At 39.9% G+C, this 20,597-nt stretch overlaps 1 protein-coding gene across 1 annotated transcript in view; it reads right to left on the bottom strand.

The window, feature by feature from the left end:
• IST1 (IST1 factor associated with ESCRT-III) overlaps positions 1 to 10,235 on the bottom strand; it is a 45,021-nt gene extending 34,786 nt beyond the window's left edge. The window contains exon 1 of the mRNA XM_006742336.3: positions 10,094 to 10,235. The gene's annotated coding sequence lies outside the window, so the exon portion shown is untranslated. The remainder of the gene's footprint in view (positions 1 to 10,093) is intronic.
• Positions 10,236 to 20,597: the final 10,362 nt, after the last annotated feature.

The following is a 20,597-nucleotide window of genomic DNA, read 5'->3' as shown; positions in this document are numbered from 1 at the left end:
GCAGATGCTTAACGACTGAGCCACCCAGGCGCCCTAAATAAAATCTTTAAAAAAAAAAGGATGAAAAAGGTCTATCACACATTCACCAAAAGAAGTTGGAAGTTTACATTTTTTGCACGCCTCCACCCATTTCAGTACAAGCTACCAGTTATAAAATAAGTAAGTCATATGGATGTAAATGTACAAATTAATCATACTGTACACTTTCACTGCTGAGAGTAGATCTTAAAGTTCTTATCTCACACACACACACACACACACAAAAGTTCTTATCACAAGAAAAAAATTTTGTTAACTATGTATGGTGATGGATGTTTATTAGTCTTACTGTGGCAATCATTTCACAATATACACAAACATCTAATCATTACGTTGTATATCTGAAACTAGTATGTTTTATGTCGATTATAACTCAATTTTATTTTATTTTTTAAAGATTTTATTTATTGTGCTTGCTTCGGCAGCACATATACTAAAGATTTTATTTATTTATTTGACAGAGCGAGAGCACAAGCAGTGGGAATGGCAGAGGGAGAAGCAGGCTTCAGATCATGACCTGAGCTGAAGGCAGATGCTTAACTGACTGAGCCACCCAGGCACCCTGCAACTCAATTTTAAAAAAGAAAGTTAAAGTTAAATGGAGGGGCTATACTAATGCTAGACAGAGTGGATTTCAGAACAAGGAAAACCAGGGATAAAAAAGGAGTATTATATACTGCTGTAATTATATAATGATAAAAGTGAATTCACCAAGGAAATATAACAATCCTAACAGTGAATGCACCTAACAGAGCTTCAAAATACATGAGGCAAGTAGTGACAGATAGGAAAGGAGAAATTAACAAATCCCTATTTATAGCTGGAGACTTCAACATGCCTTCACCAGTAACTGATCAAACTGATGAGAGTATCAGCAAGGATATACAAGAACTGAACACCACAAACAACCAACTGTACCTCAGTGATAGTTACAGAACACTCCACCCAACACAGTAACACACATGGAACATACTTGAATATAGACCATATCCCAGGGTACAAAATAATCTTAACAAAACAGAACGGAAGTCACACACAGTATGATCTTTAACCATAGGAACTGAACTAGAAATCAGTTAACAAGATAGCAGAAAATCTCCCAACACTTGAAAATTAAACACACTTCTACATAATCCACAGGTCAAAGAGGAAGTTGTAAGCAGGAAAAACATGTTTTAAAGGTTTGAACTGCAAGAAAATGAAAGTATTGTAATTTGTGGATGTAGTTTAAAAAGCAGTACTTAAGGGGCACCTGGGTGGCTCAGTTGGTTAAGCGACTGCCTTTGGCTCAGGTCATGATCCTGGGGTCCCAGGATCAAGTCCCACATGGGGTTCCCTGCTCAGCAGGGACTCTGCTTCTCCCTCTGACCCTCCCCTCTCATGCTCTTTCTCTCTCTCTCTCACATAAATAAAATCTTTTAAAAAAAATTAAAAAAAACCAGTACTTAAGGGGAAATTTACAACACTAAATGCCTAAATTAGAAAAAAAGGTCTCAAGTTAGTAATCTAAGCTTCCACCATAATGAACTGTAAAAACAATTATTATAACCCAAAGCAGGCAGGAGGAAACAATAAAAACAAGGCAAAAAATCAATAAAATTGAAGAGGAAAACTACAGAAAAATCAATAAAACCAAATGCTGGTTATCTAGAAAAAAAATTTTTTTTAATTACTTATTTATTTGACAAAGAGATTGCGAGAGAGAGAGCAGAGCAGGAGGGAGGGGCAGAGAGAGAACAGGCTCTCCACTGAGCAGGGAACCCGACACAGGGCTCGATCCTGGGACCCGAAGATCATGACCTGAGCTGAAGCAAGATGCTTAACCGACTGAGCCACCATGGCACCCCAAGATTTAGAGCCCCACATCAGGCTCCCTGGTCGGTGGGGAACCTGCTTCTCTCTCTCTGCCCCTCTCCCCACTCATGTGCTCTGTCAAATAAAATCTTTTAAAAAAAATTGACAAATCTTGGGGCAACTGGCTCAGTCAGTAGAGCATATGACACTTGATCTCAGGGTGGTGAGTTCAAGCCCCATGATGTATGTAAAGATTACTTTAAAAAACTCGTAAGTCTATAGAAAACTGGCAAAAAAAAAAAAGGGGGGGGGACACAAACTATCAGGAATGAAGAGGGAAATATCATTACAGATCCTAGAGACATTAATTAAAAGGGGACATTATCAACTTACACCTATATATTCAAACAAGAATGGACAAATCTCTTAAACTCAACTTACCAAAACTGACACAAAGAAATAGAAAATGTAATTACCCGACATATATAACAAAATTGAATCTAAAATTAAAATCCATTCCAAAGGAAAAAGAAAAATAAAAGTAACATTGTTTTTTAATTCCACTGACTTACATAATTTAGTTTTGTTTTAAATTTAAGGAAACAAAGAATTTGCCAAAGTATTTTGTTAAGATTTAAGGGTTTTTAATTAATTTTTTTTTTAAGATTTTATTTATTTGACAGAGAGAGAGACAGCCAGAGAGGGAACACAAGCAGGGAAGTGGGAGCAGGAGAAGCAGGCTTCCCACGGAGCAGGGAGCCCAATGCGGGGCTCGATCCCAGGACCCTGGGATCATGACCTGAGCCAAAGGCAGACGCTTAACGACTGAGCCACCCAGGTGCCCCAATTAAGTTTTTTAATTTATGTTTTTAGTAATCTCTACACCCAACCTGGGGCTCATACGCCCAACCCAGAAACCAAGAGTCGCATGCTCTTCTGACTGACCCAGTCAGGCACACCTAAGTTTCGAGGATTTTCAACTTTCAGAAATTAGATTCCTATTCTACAAAAAAAAATGAATAATTAAAGACAATGACATGGGGCGCCTGGGTGGCTGAGTCGGTTAAGGGCCTCATCTGCCTTCAGCTCAGGTCATGATCCCAGGGTCCTGGGATAGAGCCCCACATCCACCTTCCTGCTCAACAGGGAGTCTGCTTCTCCCTACTGCTTGTGCTTGCTCTCTCTCAAATAAATAAAATCTTTAAAAAATAAAAAAAATTAGGGATGCCTGGGTGGTTCAGTCGGTTAAGCGTCTGCCTTCGGCTCAGGTCATGATCCCAGGGTCCTGGGATCAGCTCCACATGGGCTCCTTGCTCAGCAGGGCGTTTGCTTCTCCCTCTGCCTGCCACTGCCCCTGCCTGTGCTCTCTCTCTGACCAATAAATAAAATCTTTTAAAAATTAAAAAAATTTTAAGACAATGACATTAAACCACAAAGGTAATAACTAAAGATCTATCCTAAATAATTATCAACATATGAAATAAATCATTAGACCCCAAACGAGTCTAATACAAAGTATCAACTTAATTACCATTTCAGGACTTGAACCTGTTTCCAAAGTTAAATACCATAACCTTTGTACCTGGCATGATTAAGAATATTAATCTGAACGTTAATAAAATATTCTGGTCAAGTTACTGTTTTATACATACACAAACATCTATATACATAAAACAAACATATATGAATGTAGGTATATATGAATACGTATATACATACCACACACTAATATTGTTCAGTAACTCATTTAAAATTCCTTTTATGATTCAGAGGTTATTCCAAGATGTTATGCCTCAACATGTTTACGGTCATGCACTCACTCACCAAATGTTTGTTAAGTGCTCTTCTATCAGGCACTGTGCTAAGCCACCACAGACATTTAAGTTAAGACCTCACCCTGAAGCTTCAAAGAGTTCACAATCTAATGAGAATGACATAAAAAAAAAAAAAAAGTAAGACACGTAAACAACTATAACAAAAACCCTATGAAATGATTATGAACTAGTGATTACAAAACTAGTTCTTACAGTATTCTCTCTAGTTTATATACATGCATACCTCTTTTTATTGCACTTCTCAGATACTGTTTTGTTTTGTTTTTACATGAAGGTTTGCAACCCTGCACAGCAAGTCTAACAGCACCATATTTCCAAAAGCATTTGCTCACTCCACGTCTGTCACATTTTGCTGATTCTCACAATATTTCAAACTTCTTCATTATTATTATATATGTTATGGTGATCTGTGATCAGTGACCTTTGATGTTACTATTGTACAATTTTAACTAGGGTGCCACCAATGACTCCAATGTAAGACAATGAACTTTGTTGAGAAATGTGTATGTTCTGATTGCTCCACCAACCAGCCATTCCCCTCATCTCTCTCCCTCTATTTGGGCATCCCTATTCCCTAAGAAACAATACTGAAATTAGGCCAATCAATAACCCTACAATGGCCTCGAAGTATTCAAGGAAAAGAAGAGTCACACGTCTCTCACTGTATATCAAAAGCTACAAATGATTAAACTCAGTAAGGAAAACTTGTCAAAAGCTGAGAGAGGCCAAAAGCTAGGCTTCTCGCATCAGTTAGCCAAGTTGTGAATGCAAGGGAAAAGTTCTTGAAGGAAATGAAAAGGGCTCCCACAGTGAAGAGATGGTAAGAAAGTGAAACAGCCTTATTGCTGATATGGAGAACATTTTAGTGGTCTGGATAAAAGATCAAACCAGCCACAAAATTCCCTAAGCCAAAACCTAATCCAGATCAAGGTCCTAACACTCTTCGATTCTACTAATTGAGAGAGGAGAGGAAGCTGCAAAAGAAAAGCTTGAAGCTAGCAGAGGTTGATTTATGAGGTTTAAAGAAAGAAGCCATTTGGGGCGCCTGGGTGGCTCAGTCGTTGGGCAACTGCCTTTGGCTCAGGTCATGGTCCCAGGGTCCTGGGATCGAGCCCCACATCGGGCTCCCTGCTCAGCGGGAAGCCTGCTTCTCGCTCTCCCACTCCCCCTGCTTGTGTTCCCTCTCTTGCTGTGTCTCTGTCAAATAAGTAAATAAAATCTTTAAAAAAAAAAAAAAAAAGAAGCCATTTTCCACAGCTTACAAGTGCAAGGTAAAGCAAGTACTGATGCAGAAGCTGTAGCAAATTATCCAGAAGGTATAGCTAAGATAATTAATAAAGGCCGCTATACCAAACAACAGATTTTTTTTTTTAAGGGCTCCATGCTCAACACAGAGCCCAACGTGGGGCTTGAACTCACATGCCATCAAGATCTGAGCTGAGATCAAGAGTCGGATGCTTAACGGACTGAGCCACCCAGGCACCCCCTAAACAACAGATTTTAAATGTAGATGAAACAGCCTTATACTGAAAGGAGATGCCACCCAGGACTTCCATAGCTGGAGAGAAGTCAATGCCTGGATTCAAAGTTTCAAAGGACAGGCTAACTCTCTTGTTAGGGGCTAATGCAGCCTGTGACTTTAAGTTGAAGCCAATGCTCATTTACCATTCTGAAAATCCTAGAGCCCTTAAGAATTATGCTAAATCTATTCTGCCTGTGCTCTATAAATGAAACAAAGCCTGAATGACAGCACATCTGTTTAGAATATGGTTTATTGAATATTTTAAGCTCACCACTGAGACCTACTACTCAGAAAAAAAAAGATTCCTTTTACTGTTCATTGACAACACACCTGGTCACCCAAGAGCTCTGATGGAGAGGTATGAGATTAACTTTTTTTTTTAATATTTCATTTATTTATTTGATAGAGACAGAGATGAGGAGAGCAGGAACACAAGCAGCAGGAGTGGGAGAGGGAGAGCAGGCTTCCCGCCGAGGAGGGAGCCCGATGTGGGACTCGATCCCAGGACCCTGGGATCCTGACCTGAGCCGAAGGCAGACGCTTAACAACTGAGCCACCCAGGCGCCTGAGATTAACGTTTTCATGCCCGCTAACAAAACATCCATTCTGCAACCCATGAATCAAGGAGTAATTTCAAACTTCAAGTCTTATTAAGAAATGTATCTTATGGGGCGCCTGGGTGGCTCAGTCGTTAAGCGCCTCCCTTCGGCTTGGGTCATGATCCCAGGGTCCTGGGATCAAGCCCGGCATCCAGCTCCCTGCTCATCAGGAAAGCCTGCTTCTCCCTTTCCCACTCCCCCTGCTTGTGCTTCCTCTCTCGCTGTCTCTGTCAAATAAATAAATAAATAAAAAGAAATATATCTTACATAGTCAGAGATGCCATAGACAGTGATTCCTCTGATGGATTAGGGCAAAGTCAACTGAAAACCTTCTGGAAAGGATTCACCATTCTAGATGCCATTAAGAACATCTGATTCATGTCAAGAGGGCAAAATACCAACAATAACAGGAGTCTGGAAAAAGTTAATTCCAATCTTCATGAATGACTCTGAGGGGTTCAAGACTTCAGAGGAGGAAGTAACTATAAATATATAAATAGTAAAATAACTAAATTTAGAAGTGGAGCCTGAAGATGTGATTGAATTGCATGATAAAACCTTGATGAGAAGCTGTTTCTTATGAATGAATGAGCAAAGAAAGTGGTTTCTTGAGATGAATTCTACTCCTGGTGAAGATGCTGTGAAGATTGGTGAAATGACAACGAAGAATTTAGAATATTACATAAACTTAGCTGATAAAGCAGCAGAAGGGTTTGAGAGGATTGACTCAAATTTTTAAAGAAAGTTCTATGGTGCATAAAATGTTATCAAACAGTATCATATACTGAGAAACTACTCATGACAGAAGTCAACTGATGCAAAAACTCCACTATTTCCTCATTTTAAGAAATTGCCACAGGTTCAGCTTCACCCAGATCACTCCACCAACATGGAGGGAAGACCCTCGACCAGCAAAAAAGTTACAACCTGCTGAAAGTTCAGATGATGGTTAGTCTTTTTTTAGCAATATTTTTAAATTAAGATATGCACGTTATTTTATCAGATATAATGCTACTGCACACTAACAGACTAAAATGTAGTATAAACATTAATTATTATATGCACTTTGAAACAAAAAATTTCAGGGGCGCCTGGGTGGCTGTGGGTTAAGCGTCTGCCTTCGGCTCAGGTCATAATCCCAGAGTCCTGGGATCGAGCGTGCATCAGGCTCCCTACTCTGGAGAGCCTGCTCAGCCTGCTCCTCCATCTCCCTCTGTGGCTCCCTCTGCTTGTGCGCTTTCTCTCTCTCTCTCAAATAAACAAAATCTTAAAAAAAAAAAAGTAAAGAGTCATTTGACTCACTTTATTGTGGTGGTCTGGAACCAAACCCACAATATCTCCAGGGTATGCCTGTAATGATCTATTTTTATTGGCATACCACCACGTGCCCTTCTTGGCTCTTCCCAACTCATTTCATCCCAATCCTTAACTTTGGAACAACAAATCCATCTAGTCCCTCTTTCATCATTCAGTTCCAGCAGTCTTTTCTTTCTTTCTTTCTTTTTTTTTTAGGAGCCTTTCAAAGAAGGATCTCCTTATTCTGAATAAGGGAAGGTATAAAACCATGGATTGAGTCATTCCTCATATTATTTGGGGGAGAAAGGTGAGACTGCTGCAGCTCACACCTGCTGCCCAAAATTATGAAGGTGACCAGCAGAAGTAATCCTGAAAGCTCTATTTATAGTTAAAAATAGGGAAAAAAAAAAAAAAGGGAGGGGGCACCTGGTTGGCTCAGTCAGTTAAGTGTCTGCCTTCGGCTTAGGTTGTGATCTCAGCTCTCTGCTCAGCAGGGAGTCTGCTTCTCCCTCTCTTCTGTGCTCTCCCTCTCTCTCTCTAATAAATAAATAAAATCTTTAATTAAAAAAAAGAGAAAGCAAAAAAAGATCCTGAAGTCCTAAGAGACAAGCTTTAGAGTATGTAGCTCCAAAAGTGCCAAGTGGGGAAGGGAGGCAGCAAAGTCAATAGTGACGAGGATGATATTATGCAGTATCAAGAAAAACTTTTGTATTTGAAATGTATTATTTTACTTATCTTGAATACTTCTTCCTTATAAAATAAATGATATGAACAGATTTAGGTATGACCACTGTAATGAAGCTATGAAGAAGTGACATAAGAGTACAAACAAGCTAGAGAGCATTTCCAAATTAATATAGTCCAATCCTTAAAACCTCTGATTTATAGAATGCCAACTATCCTGTATTTTCACACTGCTAACCGTTATCAAATCTTCACTGACTAAATTAATCCAAGATTAAAAAGTTAATAAAATGAAGGGCCACAAGACCAGTAGCATCATGTGTACACTCACAAATACAGACTACAGAAAGCAGAGACCATCAGATATCCTGGAAGAAGCTATAACTACTGAACTGTGTACGCATTATGAAAGTATTTTTGTCTTGTTTCAATAAAATTAATATAAAAAATTACAGAAAAGTCACTCGGTATACATTTACCACGAGTTTTCCTCATATTTTTACAGAGCTGTAATCATGGACTCTGACACTGAGTCCTTTTATCACGTGACATAGTATCTGTTGTTACAGTCTTTAGCTTTATTTTAATGGCTGCCTCATATTCCATAGTAATTTTTAAATTATTTCTCCAACTTTCTGACATCTGTCATATAAATAAATAATGCTGAAATTAGTATTCATATGCATACTACTTTTCCTGCATTTGAAATTATTTCATTAGACCACACCCTATTTTCTAGTTTTATCTTTTAAATCAGAATAAACTACATACAGCTGGGACTTGAATCTAATTTTAAAGGAATGAGAACTTAAGTAGACTAAAGTTGGGGATTCTGGAGGCTCCTGATCACTTAAAAGACCAAAGGCACAGAGAGTAAAAACAAATCATTTGGACAAAACCGTAACAGTACTTTAAAAATGAGAGGATTTAGAAAACTGGGTGACTTTAAAATGCAATGCTAACATTCAAGTTTCAAAACACTCTTTTATCTTCTAAGAAAAGGATATTACCAAGTCTTTTATTCCCAGAAGATGTGATTCTGAGAAAGCTGTAAAAACAAAATTTCCCACGGACTACTGGATTGCAGGTAAAGGAGTCAAAAGGCTTCTACGTGTAGACGCACCCACTCACATATATCTCGACTACTATTTTGTTAAATACATGCACAAGGAGAGAGATAAACAAAACTGGCCCTGAACTGAACGCTGTTGATGCGAGATGAGGAAGGAATTCATTATACTCTTCAGTCAGTATGAAATTTTAGTAAGAAATTAAAAGCAGGGGCGCCTGGGTGGCTCAGTCGTTAAGCGTCTGCCTTCAGCTCGGGTCATGATCCCAGGATCCTGGGATGGAGCCCCACATTGGGCTCCCTGCTCAGCGGGGAGCCTCCTTCTCCCTCTCCCATCCCCCCTGCTTGTGTTCCCTCTCTCGCTGTGTCTCTCTCTGTCAAATAAATAAAATCTTTAAAAAAAAAAAAAAGAAGTTAAAAGCATAACGCAAAACAAAAAATTACAATCCCCGAGAAGAGCTATTTATGAGCGGCTTTTAATTTTACTACCGCAGAGAATGAAAGCGGCTGTGTCTTTCCTACTGCCTGATTGTAAACGGACCCTCCGTGGATCCCGATCCTGGCAAAAGTTTACGCTGCCGTTTCAAGTCCTCAGCTCCAGCACCGCGGAAGAGGAGCGCTGAGAACACAAAGAGGAGAAAGGCAAGGACCGGGCCTCAGGCTCTTCACAAGGTCTCCCATAAGACACGGGGGAATCTGCGAAAGGGGAGAAGACCGCTGCTCGCTTAAGCTAAAGCGAAAGGCAATTTCCTCCGGCCAAACGGGGCACCACCTCAGGAGGCCGCCCCGCCAGGTACAGGCGATCAGGCTCTCGCGGTCAATGCAGACCCCGACCTCCCGAAGTCTCTCTGGACCAGTGGAAACCGCACAGGGGTGTTACCGATACCGCAGGCCGAACCCTGTCACCAACAGGAGCCGGAGCCGAGGCCGCGGCGTTTCCGCCTCGGGGGAGAGTCCTCGAGGCAGGAAGGACAACAGGAAAGTTTCGCCGCCTCAGGTAGCCAGGTCCAGCGGTATCCAAGCGGCTCTCGGCCCTGCCACGCCCCCAACCCCGGCCTCAAGCGGCCTCCCACACCGCGGACCTCCGGCCTGACCTCCGGCCTGACCACCGGCCTGACCCCAAACCTAGGATCCTTCCCTTTCTCCTCACTTGCCACCTCAGGGTCGTCTGAACCCCAGACTAGGGACTTCTAAATCCGGAGCGCAGTGCGAGGAGAAAAACAAAGACCCTTCACGTTAAGACTGCCACACTCACCTGGCTGAATCCAGGCGTGAAAACGGGTGAAAGGAACTTGGCACTTAAAGCTCAGCACCCAAAATGGCGGCTCCCCCAGCCTCAGCACAAGCAAGCACGGGCGGAGGGATCTGCGGGGCCATGATAGCCACTCCCTCCTTCCCAGAGATTGGCTGCGCGCTCGTCGCTTCCGGAACTCACGTCCTGAGCGGCTCGAGGCTCCCTCATCCAGCTGAGCCGGCGCGATGGGAACTACTTCCCGCGGCGGAGGCATGGGTGGTGACGCGTTTACACGTCACGCCACCTGCGTTATCGTTACCTGGTAGAGGCGCAGGCTGCCTGGGGCCGGTCTTGCCCTAGGTGCGGAGAGGTAGACGGGAGTGGTTTGTTCACCTGCTCTGTGCTCAGTACCTTTTATCGGATTTCTCCAGTCTCTCGAAAAACCGGCTCCAGTACTACCTTTTAGGCCCTCGGAGTTACTCCCTGTGATTTGCTCCCGTCTTTCGCTCAACTCCAGTAACCCTAACGGCTTTCCCCCGGGTGTCGGTTTTTTTCTCCTGCGGCAGTGCCTGAGCAGGTTTCAATTCTTTAGAGGCTGTTTTTCCGACCCTTCACCCTAGTCCCCTAGTTGCCCACCATCACTCCATCGATGTCCTCCAATAACTCTGCCCCTCTTTTAAACCAAATCTGATTGCTCTTTCAACCCGAATCTCTAGTCTGTATTATTTAAGTCACTAATGTTTCCTCAACACCACGTTCTCCGGGAATTTACCTTATCTCTATTCAGAGGAAACTTCTGGTTTTCTTTTTCACTTGAAAACCAGTCTCTCGGTTTACCGAGGGAAGGGGCTTCTCGGCTCTTGGCTTCTAGGAGAGGTAATTCTGCCCTCTGCTGTAGAAGCTGCATCTACCGGGACCAAAATTGCGGTTTGCGAAATTGTAATGGGGTCGTATGACAAGGATGGAGCTACGCGTTACTGTATGAGGTTTATATGAATTTAGAAATAGTGTGTTTTTATAACCACTTGAAATATTTCCGTAAGGGGTGCCTGGGTGGCTCAGTTGGTTGGGCGACTGCCTTCGGCTCAGGTCATGATCCTGGAGACCTGGGATCGAGTCCTACATCGGGCTCCCTGCTCGGCGGGGAGTCAGCTTCTCCCTCTGACCCTCCCCCCTCTCATGCTCTCTCTCTCATTCTCTCTTTCAAATAAATAAATAAAATCTTAAAAAAAAAAAAAGAAATATTTCCGTAAAAAACCGGTTCAAGAACCTCAAAATACAGTGTTTGGTTCTTTTAAAATGGGGGGGAGGGGAGTCCCCTGTAAATACATGCAAATATAATTGAGTCTGTTATGCAGTAAGATAATGGCATTTTAAAAAATGGAAGTGAGGGCGGACTGCACGAATCTAAAAAGCAACCAAATGTAATGTGTGTGGATCTTGTTTAATGGTTCAAACAAACCAACTATAAAAGACACTTTTTGAAACAATCAGGGAAATTAGATTATGTACCAGGTATTACATGATACCAACTAACCAAAGAATTGTTATTTTGGTAAACATGAAAATGGCATTGAGAATTTGTAAGAAAATGTCCTTTAAAAATTTTTTAAACAATGAATACTTTGCATTGGGGTTAAATCCAAAAATCCTGATGATTGTTTAATCGAATGCTATTATTGTACAATTTTCTCTACCTTTAGGTATGTCTTAAAATGTTCATAGTAAGTCACAAGGTGAAAACAACCCAACTGTCCATTGTCTGATGACAATAAAAGATGGTACATACATACAATGGAATATTATTCATCCTAAAAAGAAAGGAAATTCTGATACATCATCTACAACATGGACAGATCTTGAAGCTATTATAGTATGTGAAACAAGCCAGTTGCAAAAGGAGGTAACAGTGTGTTATTCTGTCTATATGAGGTCCCTAGAGAGGTCAAATTCAGAGAGGGAGAAAGTAGAATAGTGATTACCAGGGGCCGGGGGACGAGAAAGTGGAGAGTGATTGTTTAATAAGTACAGAGTTTCATTTTGGGAAGACAAAAAAGTTCTGGAGATGTATGATGGTGATCGCTACATGACAATGTGAATGTACTTAATGCCACTGAAGTATATAATTAAAAATGGTTAAAAAGCTAACTTTTAGGTTATATTTTACCACAATAAAAAACTGTTCATAAAAAATTTTTTTTAATTAAGTCTATGTCATGGAGGGGATTAAATAAACAGTATATATACTAATAATTTAAATGCAAAATGTGGAACCTTCTACAAGAAAACTGGCTCTAATTAAAAGAGACTAATGAGACATAATAACCAAATGAAATACATGAAACTTAATTGGATCCTGGTTGGAAAAAAAGGTATGTGGGGAAACAACTTAGGGTTCAAATGTGTTTCGAATATTAGATTTTATGAAATTATTGTTAATTTTCATAAGCAGTAGTAATTGTAGTTGAGCAGGGGGTGCCCTTATTCTTAGGAGATGCATGTTTAACTATGTAAAAGTAAAGGAGCATGGTGTCTGCAACTTATTTTCAAATTGTTTAGGGGAAAAAAAATGTGTGTGTTTATCATAGGCTATTATACATCTCCATAGGAAGTAGTAGTTTTCCCCCTGAAACAACCAGATTAAGCCACAGTTCCAGCAATAAATATATTCTGATTCTGTTCTGCATTTAGTTTAAAAGCAAAATAAAGGGGATTGAATTTAATACTTTCTCTTTTTTTCAAGAGTAAAAATATGTTGGGGCACCTGGGTGGCTCAGTCGGTTAAGTGACTGCCTTTGGCTTGGGTCACAATCCCAGGGTCCGGGAATCCAGCCCCGCATCGCATCGGGCTCCCTGCTTCGTGGGAGGCCTGTTTCTCCCTCTTCCACTCTCCCTGCTTGTGTTCCTGCTCTCGCTCTCTCTCTCTCTGTCAAATAAATAAATAAAAATCTTTAAATAAAAAAAGTAAAAATATGTTTGTTTTTACTAATTTGAGAGTACATGTGTGAAGTTTAATGAAAGACACCCCATTCCATTATTAATTTTTTGGAAAATATTAAAAATTTATGTATTTATTTTTTATTTTAAATTTAACACACAAAGTATAAAATATTCACACTATTCAGTAAACTTGCTTTTTATTTTTATTTTTTAATTAAAGATTTTATTTATTTATTTATTTATTTATTTATTTATTTATTTATTTATTTTAGAGAGAGCCATGTGGGGCTTGATCTCACAACCCCAAGATCATGACCTGAGCTGAAATCAAGAGTCAGGCACCTAACCGACTGAGCCACCCAGGCACCCCCAAACTTGCTTTTTATATTTAATATATTCTGCATATCGTTTTTTTTAAGATTTTATTTTTAAGTAATCTCTACACCCAGGTGAGACTCGAACTTAAAACCCTGAGATCAAGAGTTGCACACTCTACTGACCAAGACTTCCAGGCACCCCATTCTGCATATCCTTTTCTGTCAAGATATATAGATCCATCTTTAACCATGGAAACAGATATACCATTATTTAGCCAATCTCTTATTAATATTTAGGTTGATTCCAATCATTGTTCTGTAATGTGCTATAGTGAATATCCTTCTAAGTATGTATGTGCACATGTTCAGACTATTTTTCTTTTCAGGCTATTTATTAAAGACAGATTCCCATAAGTGGCATTGCTAGGTCAAAGGGTATGCATATTTAAAAATTTGATTCCCGGGCGCCTGGGTGGCTCAGTTGGTTAAGCCACTGCCTTCGGCTCAGGTCATGATCCTGGAGTCCCGGGATCGAGTCCCACGTCGGGCTCCCTGCTCAGCAGGGAGTCTGCCTCTCTCTCTGACCCTCCCCCCTCTCATGCTCTCTATCTCATTCTCTCTCAAATAAATAAATAAAATCTTTAAAAAAAAAAATTTGATTCCCACGTTATGTGTCCCCCAAAATTCAAATGTTGAAGTGCTAACTCCCAGGATCTCAGAATGTGACCTTATTTGGAGATTGGGTCTTTACAGAGGTAGTCAAATTCAAATGAGGTCCTTAGAGTGGGCCCTAATCCAATATGATTTATATTCCCATAAAAAGGTGAAATTTGGAGACAGACACACACTCAGGGAGAACACCAAGTGAAGATGAACACAGATGGAGGTGAAGCGTCTACAAAGCAAGAAACACCAGAGATTGCCAGCAAACCCACAGAAGCTAGGGAGAGGCTTGGAACCGATCCTTCCTTATAACCCTTAGAAGGCACTAACTCTATTGATAACTTTGATCTAGGACTTCTAGTGTCCAGAATCGTGAGACAATATATTTCTGTTGTTTAAGCAACCCAGTCTGTGGTACTTTGTTGTAGCAGACTTACCAAACTAGTACAACCCATTACCAGACTTCTCTCCCAAAAGGTTCTATTATTTCATTCTCCTAGTGATAGTGTATGAGAGTGCCCATTTCCTCATACTCCCCACTATGGACATTGTCAATCTTTGTAATCTTGTTGAAACTTAAGAAATTATTTTAATTTTCATATCTTTGGACATTAGTAAGATTGACTAGCTTGTAAATAGTGTGCTCATTATAGTCCTTTGCCCATTTTCCTAATGGTGCAGATAAACTTTTAAAATAAACTTCTTACAGGGGCACCTGGGTGGCTCAGTTGGTTAAGCGACTGCCTTCGGCTCAGGTCATGATCCTGGAGTCCCTGGATTGAGTCCCGCATCGGGCTCCCTGCTCGGCAGGGAGTCTGCTTCTCCCGCTGACCCTCCCCCCTCTCATGTGCTTGCTCTCTCTCATTCTCTCTCTCTCAAATAAATAAATAAAATCTTTTACAAAATAGATAAATAAAATAAAATAAACTTCTTACAGTAATGCATAAATAGGCCAACCACACACACACACAGCTGAAAAGGATGTACGATAAACATTAAGTCTCCTTCCTCTGCTCCCTAGTCTTTTAATCCCTTGCTCTAGAAATAGAATAACCATTGTTACCAGATTCTGGTGCCCTTGAGCAAGTTAATCTCTCCGTGCCTCAGTTTCCTCATCTGTAAAATGGTAATAATATCATGTATATACATGCCCTTTTTTTACGCATGTGGTAGTATACTAGGCACTATATACTATACTGTATATACTATACTGTACTATGTACTATGTACTATAACATAGATTAAGATATATGTCCATATCAGTAGTTGTCAATAATTCTCATCCTTTTAAGAGACTGAATAATAGTCCAATATATATGTGTACTGTAATTTTTTCAGCACTGTTCTACTGATGGGAATTTAGGTTATTTCCAATATTTTGTCACTATAAACAATGCTGCAATGACTAGATAGTAGCTTGCATGGATTGTATTTAATAGGTAAATTCCCAGAAGCAGAACTGGGTTGAGGGGTAGGTATATTTTTAATGTTAATAAATATTGCCAGATCACCCTTGACAGAGGAAGTATCAATTTATATTGCTGCCAAAGTATGAGAGTTTCTATTTCCCCATGCCCTCAGTAGCACGGTATATTTGGTTAAGTTTGGATAACTTGACATTATTGCAACCTTATTCAAACCATGAAAGTAAAGATGAGTGAAAAGTGTCATGGAGCCCATGTCTTGCTAAAAGTGACATGATTCAGGGTGCCTGGGTGGCCCAGTCATTGAGCGTCTGCCTTCGGCTCAGGTCATGGTCCCAAGGTCCTGGGATCGAACCCCACATCAGGCTCCCTGCTCGGCGGGAAGCCTGCTTCTCCCTCTCCCACTCCCCCTGCTCGTGTTCCCTCTCTCGCTATGTCTCTCTCTGTCAAATAAATAAATAAAATCTTTTTAAAAAATAGGGCGCCTGGGTGGCTCAGTTGGTTAAGCGACTGCCTTCGGCTCAGGTCATGATCCTGGAGTCCCTGGATCGAGTCCCGCATCGGGCTCCCTGCTCAGCAGGGAATCTGCTTCTCCCTCTGACCCTCCCCCCTCTCATGCTCTCTCTATCTCATTCTCTCTCTCAAATAAATAAATAAAATCTTTAAAAAAATAAAATAAATAAAAAAATAAATTAAAAAAATAAAAGTAACATGATTCATTTAGAAAAATTGTTTCCTACCCAGCAGTTGCTTCAATTCAGCATTCATCACCTGTATTCTGTCCTAATTATTTAGATCCTATAGTACATCAGAGTAAATCATACCACACCAGTCAGTTATCCAGCCAGTACCTCTGTCCCTGGCTGAAGAGACCAGTTTCATTCCAAAGCAAAACATAATTGAAAAAATCAAACTGACTCACATTATTTTGCTTGAAAATTCTGTTTTGCTCTCAGGATAAAAATCAACACATAGCATTTCTTTGGTTAACTAACCAGTAACTCTTTTTTGTGTAAATGATTATAACTAGTGGCCATAACAAAAACCTGATATAGTACTTGAACGCAGTGGAATAAGGGTCCATAACAGGCCTGCAGGCCAAGATCAATCAGGGCTGGTTTTGTACACTCTCCCCAGCTAAGAATGGTTTCTGCAGTACTGATGGATTGTAAAAAACAAAAAACAAAAGGAAAGAAGAATATGTGACAGAATCCTTTTTTTTTTTTTAAGATTTTATTTATTTATTTGAGAGAGAGAGAGAGAAACAGCATGAGAGCGGAGAGGGTCAGAGGGAGAAGCAGGCTCAGCGCCGAGCAGGGAGCCCGATGCGGGACTCGATCCCAGGACTCCGGGATTGTGACCTGAGCTGAAGGCAGTCGCTTAACCAACTGAGCCACCCAGGCGCCCTGTGACAGAATCCTTATGTGCCCACAAATAAAATATTTATTAACTGGCCCTTTACAGAAAAGTTTTGCTGACCGCTGCAATAGAAGAAAGTACTACACGTTTTGTAAGAGAGAAGGGAAAGATGATGGGCAGAGAGTAATTTGTCTTTTTTCCTTTTTTTTTTTTTAAGATTTATTTATTTGAGAGAGAGAGTGAGTGGGGGGAGGAGCAGAGGGAGAGAATTCCAAGCAGACTCTCTGCTGAGCAGAGCTAACTCAGACTGGATCTCACAACCCTGAGATCATGACCTGAGCTGAAATCAAGAGTTGGACGCTTAACTGACTGAGCCACCCAGGTGCCCCTTGTCTTTTTTCTTTTAAGTACTATGATTTAGAAAAAGGAAAGTTTTGGGGCACCCGGGTGGCTCAGTGGGTTAAGCGTCTGACTTTGGCTCTACCCTCAGTGAGGAGTTTGCTTGTCCTTCTCCCTCTGCCCCTCCCCCACTCATGCTTACTCTCTCAAATAAACAAATAAATTAAATATTTTCAAAAAAATAAAAGGGAAAGTCTCAGAAATATAAAATAGGAACCACTCTGGATATTTTCATAGGCCTATAGAAAAATCAAGAGCATTTTTTAGAGCACCTATGGAATGATTCTTCAGAGAACTTATTAATATCATTAATTAGGGCTTCATACAAATATTAAATATTTCTATGGTACTTTTCAGTTTACAAGTTACTTACAAGCACATTATCTCAATTTGAGGCTCACGACATTCCTATGAAGCAACTATGGATCAGAAGCGATCGTTCATTTTTTTTTTTATTAAAGATTTTATTTATTTATTTATTTGAGAGAGAGAATGAGAGACAGAGAGCATGAGAGGGAGGAAGGTCAGAGGGAGAAGCAGACTCCCCGCCGAGCAGGGAGCCCGATGCGGGACTCGATCCCGGGACTCCAGGATCATGACCTGAGCCGAAGGCAGTCGCTTAACCAACTGAGCCACCCAGGCACCCCCGATCGTTCATTTTTATAGGAGAAAAGTGAAGCCCAGAGCTGTAGTGATCAATCCAAGGTCAACAAGTACAAGCACCAGGGTCAGATCTTGACCCAGATCTTGAGACTAGTCTTTCCATTATATACTTTCCATTATCCATAATGATTTGCATCCTGGTTTTACCTCCAATCCATGTGTACTGATTTCATCAACAAATGAAAAGAAAAATGCATTAAATCACAGTTATGATTCTGATTTAGGTTCATATACAAGATCAAAAGAGAGTTCTCAAATCAAATTGTTTTCATGACATTTATCATCATTGTAATCATCCTAGAAAACTTAATTTTTCCTTAAATGACTCCAAAGGGATGAAAATATAACTGTAGATTCTAAATATAAACTCAGACGTTAAAACAATCTCCCTAAAATATGATATTTATATCCAGACTGTATGACCCGGGCATGAGGATAGACATATAGATCAATGGTATAGAATTGAAAGTCCAGAAATAAACCAATACATTTACGGTCAATTGATACTCAAAAAGGATAATAAAACAAATCAATGGGTAAAGAATAGACTTTTCAACAAATAATTCTAGAAAAACTGGATATCCACATGCAAAAGAATAAAGTCGAAACTCCCTGTCTCACACTTAAGCAAAAATTAACTCAAAATGGATCAAAAAATTAAATGTAAGAGCCAAAACTATAAAACTCTTAGAAGAAAACATGGATGTAAATCTTCATGACTAGACTACGAGGTGGCCTAATAGATATGACACCTAAATCACAAGCAGCCAAAGAAAAAATATACAGGTTGGACTTCATACATAAAAATCTTTGGTGCTTTCAAGGACACTACCAAGAAAGTAAAAGGACAGCCGACATAGTGGCAGAACATTTTTGGAAGTCACATATCCTATAAGGGTCTAGTATCCAGAATATTAAAAAACAAACAACTCTTACAAAACAACACTGAAAAGCCAAATAACCCAATTTAAAAATGGGCAAAGAAGTTGTATAAGGCATTCTTCAAATGGTCAATAATAAGCACATGAGAAGGTGTTCAACATCCTTAGTCATCAGGGAAATATAAGTCAAACCCACAGTAAGCTGTCCCTTCACACCCACTACAATAGGGCTATAGTAAAAAAGAAAAACTAACAAATATAGTCTAGGATGTGGATAAATTGGAACCCTCCTACATTGCTGGTAGGAATATAAATTGATGCAGGCACTTTGGGAAACAGGCTGGCTGTTCCTCAGAAAGTTAGAGTTACCATGTGACCCAGTAATTTCACTCCTAGGTATATACCTAAGAAAATTGAAAAAATATGTTCACACAAAAATTATACACAAATGTTCACAGCAACAGTATTCAGAAGACCCCAAAAGTGGAAACAACACAAGTATCCATCAACTGACAAATGGAAGTAATATGTAATATATCCATATACTGGAATATTATTTGGCCATAAAAAGAATGAAGTACTGGGGCGCCTGGGTGGCTCAGTTGGTTAAGCAACTGCCTTCGGCTCAGGTCATGATCCTGGAGTCCCGGGATCGAGTCCCACATCGGGCTCCCTGCTCGGCGGGGAGTCTGCTTCTCCCTCTGACCTTCCCCCCTCTCACGTGCTCGCTCTCTCTCATTCTCTCTCTCTCAAATAAATAAATAAAATCTTTAAAAAAAAAAAAAGAATGAAGTACTGGGGCAGCTCAGTTCATAGAGCATGTGACTCGTGATCTCAGGGTCATGAGTTAGAGCCCCACATTGGAGGTAGTGTTTACTTAAAAAATAAAAAAAAATCTAAAAAAAAAAAAAGGAATGAAGTACTGACACATACTACAACATGGATGAACCTTGAAAACATTATGCCAAGTGAAAGGAACAGAAACAAAAGGCCCCATACTGTATGATTCCATTTATGTGAAATGTCCAGAATAGGCAAATCTGCAGAGACAGAAAGTAGATGAGTGATTGCCAAGGGCTGGGGGGAGGAAGAGTGAGGAATGACTGCTAATGAGTATAAGGTTTCTATTTGGGGCAATGAAAATGTTTTGGAATTAGATAATGGTGATGTTTGCAGGACCTTGTGAATATACTAAAAACCACTGAATTACATACTCTAAACGTATGAATTTCAGGGGCACCTGGCTGGCTCAGTAGGTAGAGCAGACTATTGATCTTGGGGTTGTAAGTTCAAACCCTGTGTTGGGTGTGGAGATTACTTAAAAATAAAATCTTTACCAAAAAAAGTGTGAATTTCATGGATTGTGAATTATATCTTAATAAATTTTTAAATGAAGTTCTTTAAATTATCTTACCAATATTGTTGTAATATAAAGCACTAATGAGGTCATTGTAGAAGCCAGTAAATATAAAACTGATTAGGAAGATATTTCAAGGAAAAGTTTATAGAGTTGAAGTGGCAAATTAATAGCACAACTCTGAGTTGATTGGGAAAGTAGAAATAAAAAATGAAGCTGAAGAAAATCCATGATTAATGAAAAAGTATTCTAGATCCACAAATTTAGGTGAGAACAGAGGAAAAAGAAACTAATTCCTTATTTAGTAATTTTTCCCTTATTTGATTACAACCCTGAGTCACACCACCTCAGAGACACAGGAAGATTATAAGAATGGCATTATTATGATTTTATTTTATTTGCAGCTCAAGGAGATAGAACAAGCTGCCCAGCTAGCTTCACACAGTAACTTAATGATGAAACCAAGAAATTTCACTGGAGACTTTCTCCTAATGTTTTACCTGCTTGCTATTTTCATGTTGA

Source organism: Leptonychotes weddellii, chromosome 16 (genome assembly GCF_054177405.1).
Source record: "Leptonychotes weddellii isolate Sample4059 chromosome 16, ASM5417740v2, whole genome shotgun sequence".
Taxonomy (NCBI): domain Eukaryota; kingdom Metazoa; phylum Chordata; class Mammalia; order Carnivora; family Phocidae; genus Leptonychotes; species Leptonychotes weddellii.
Note: the sequence above shows the minus strand (reverse complement) of the source record. Positions and strands in the feature narration are given on the sequence as shown.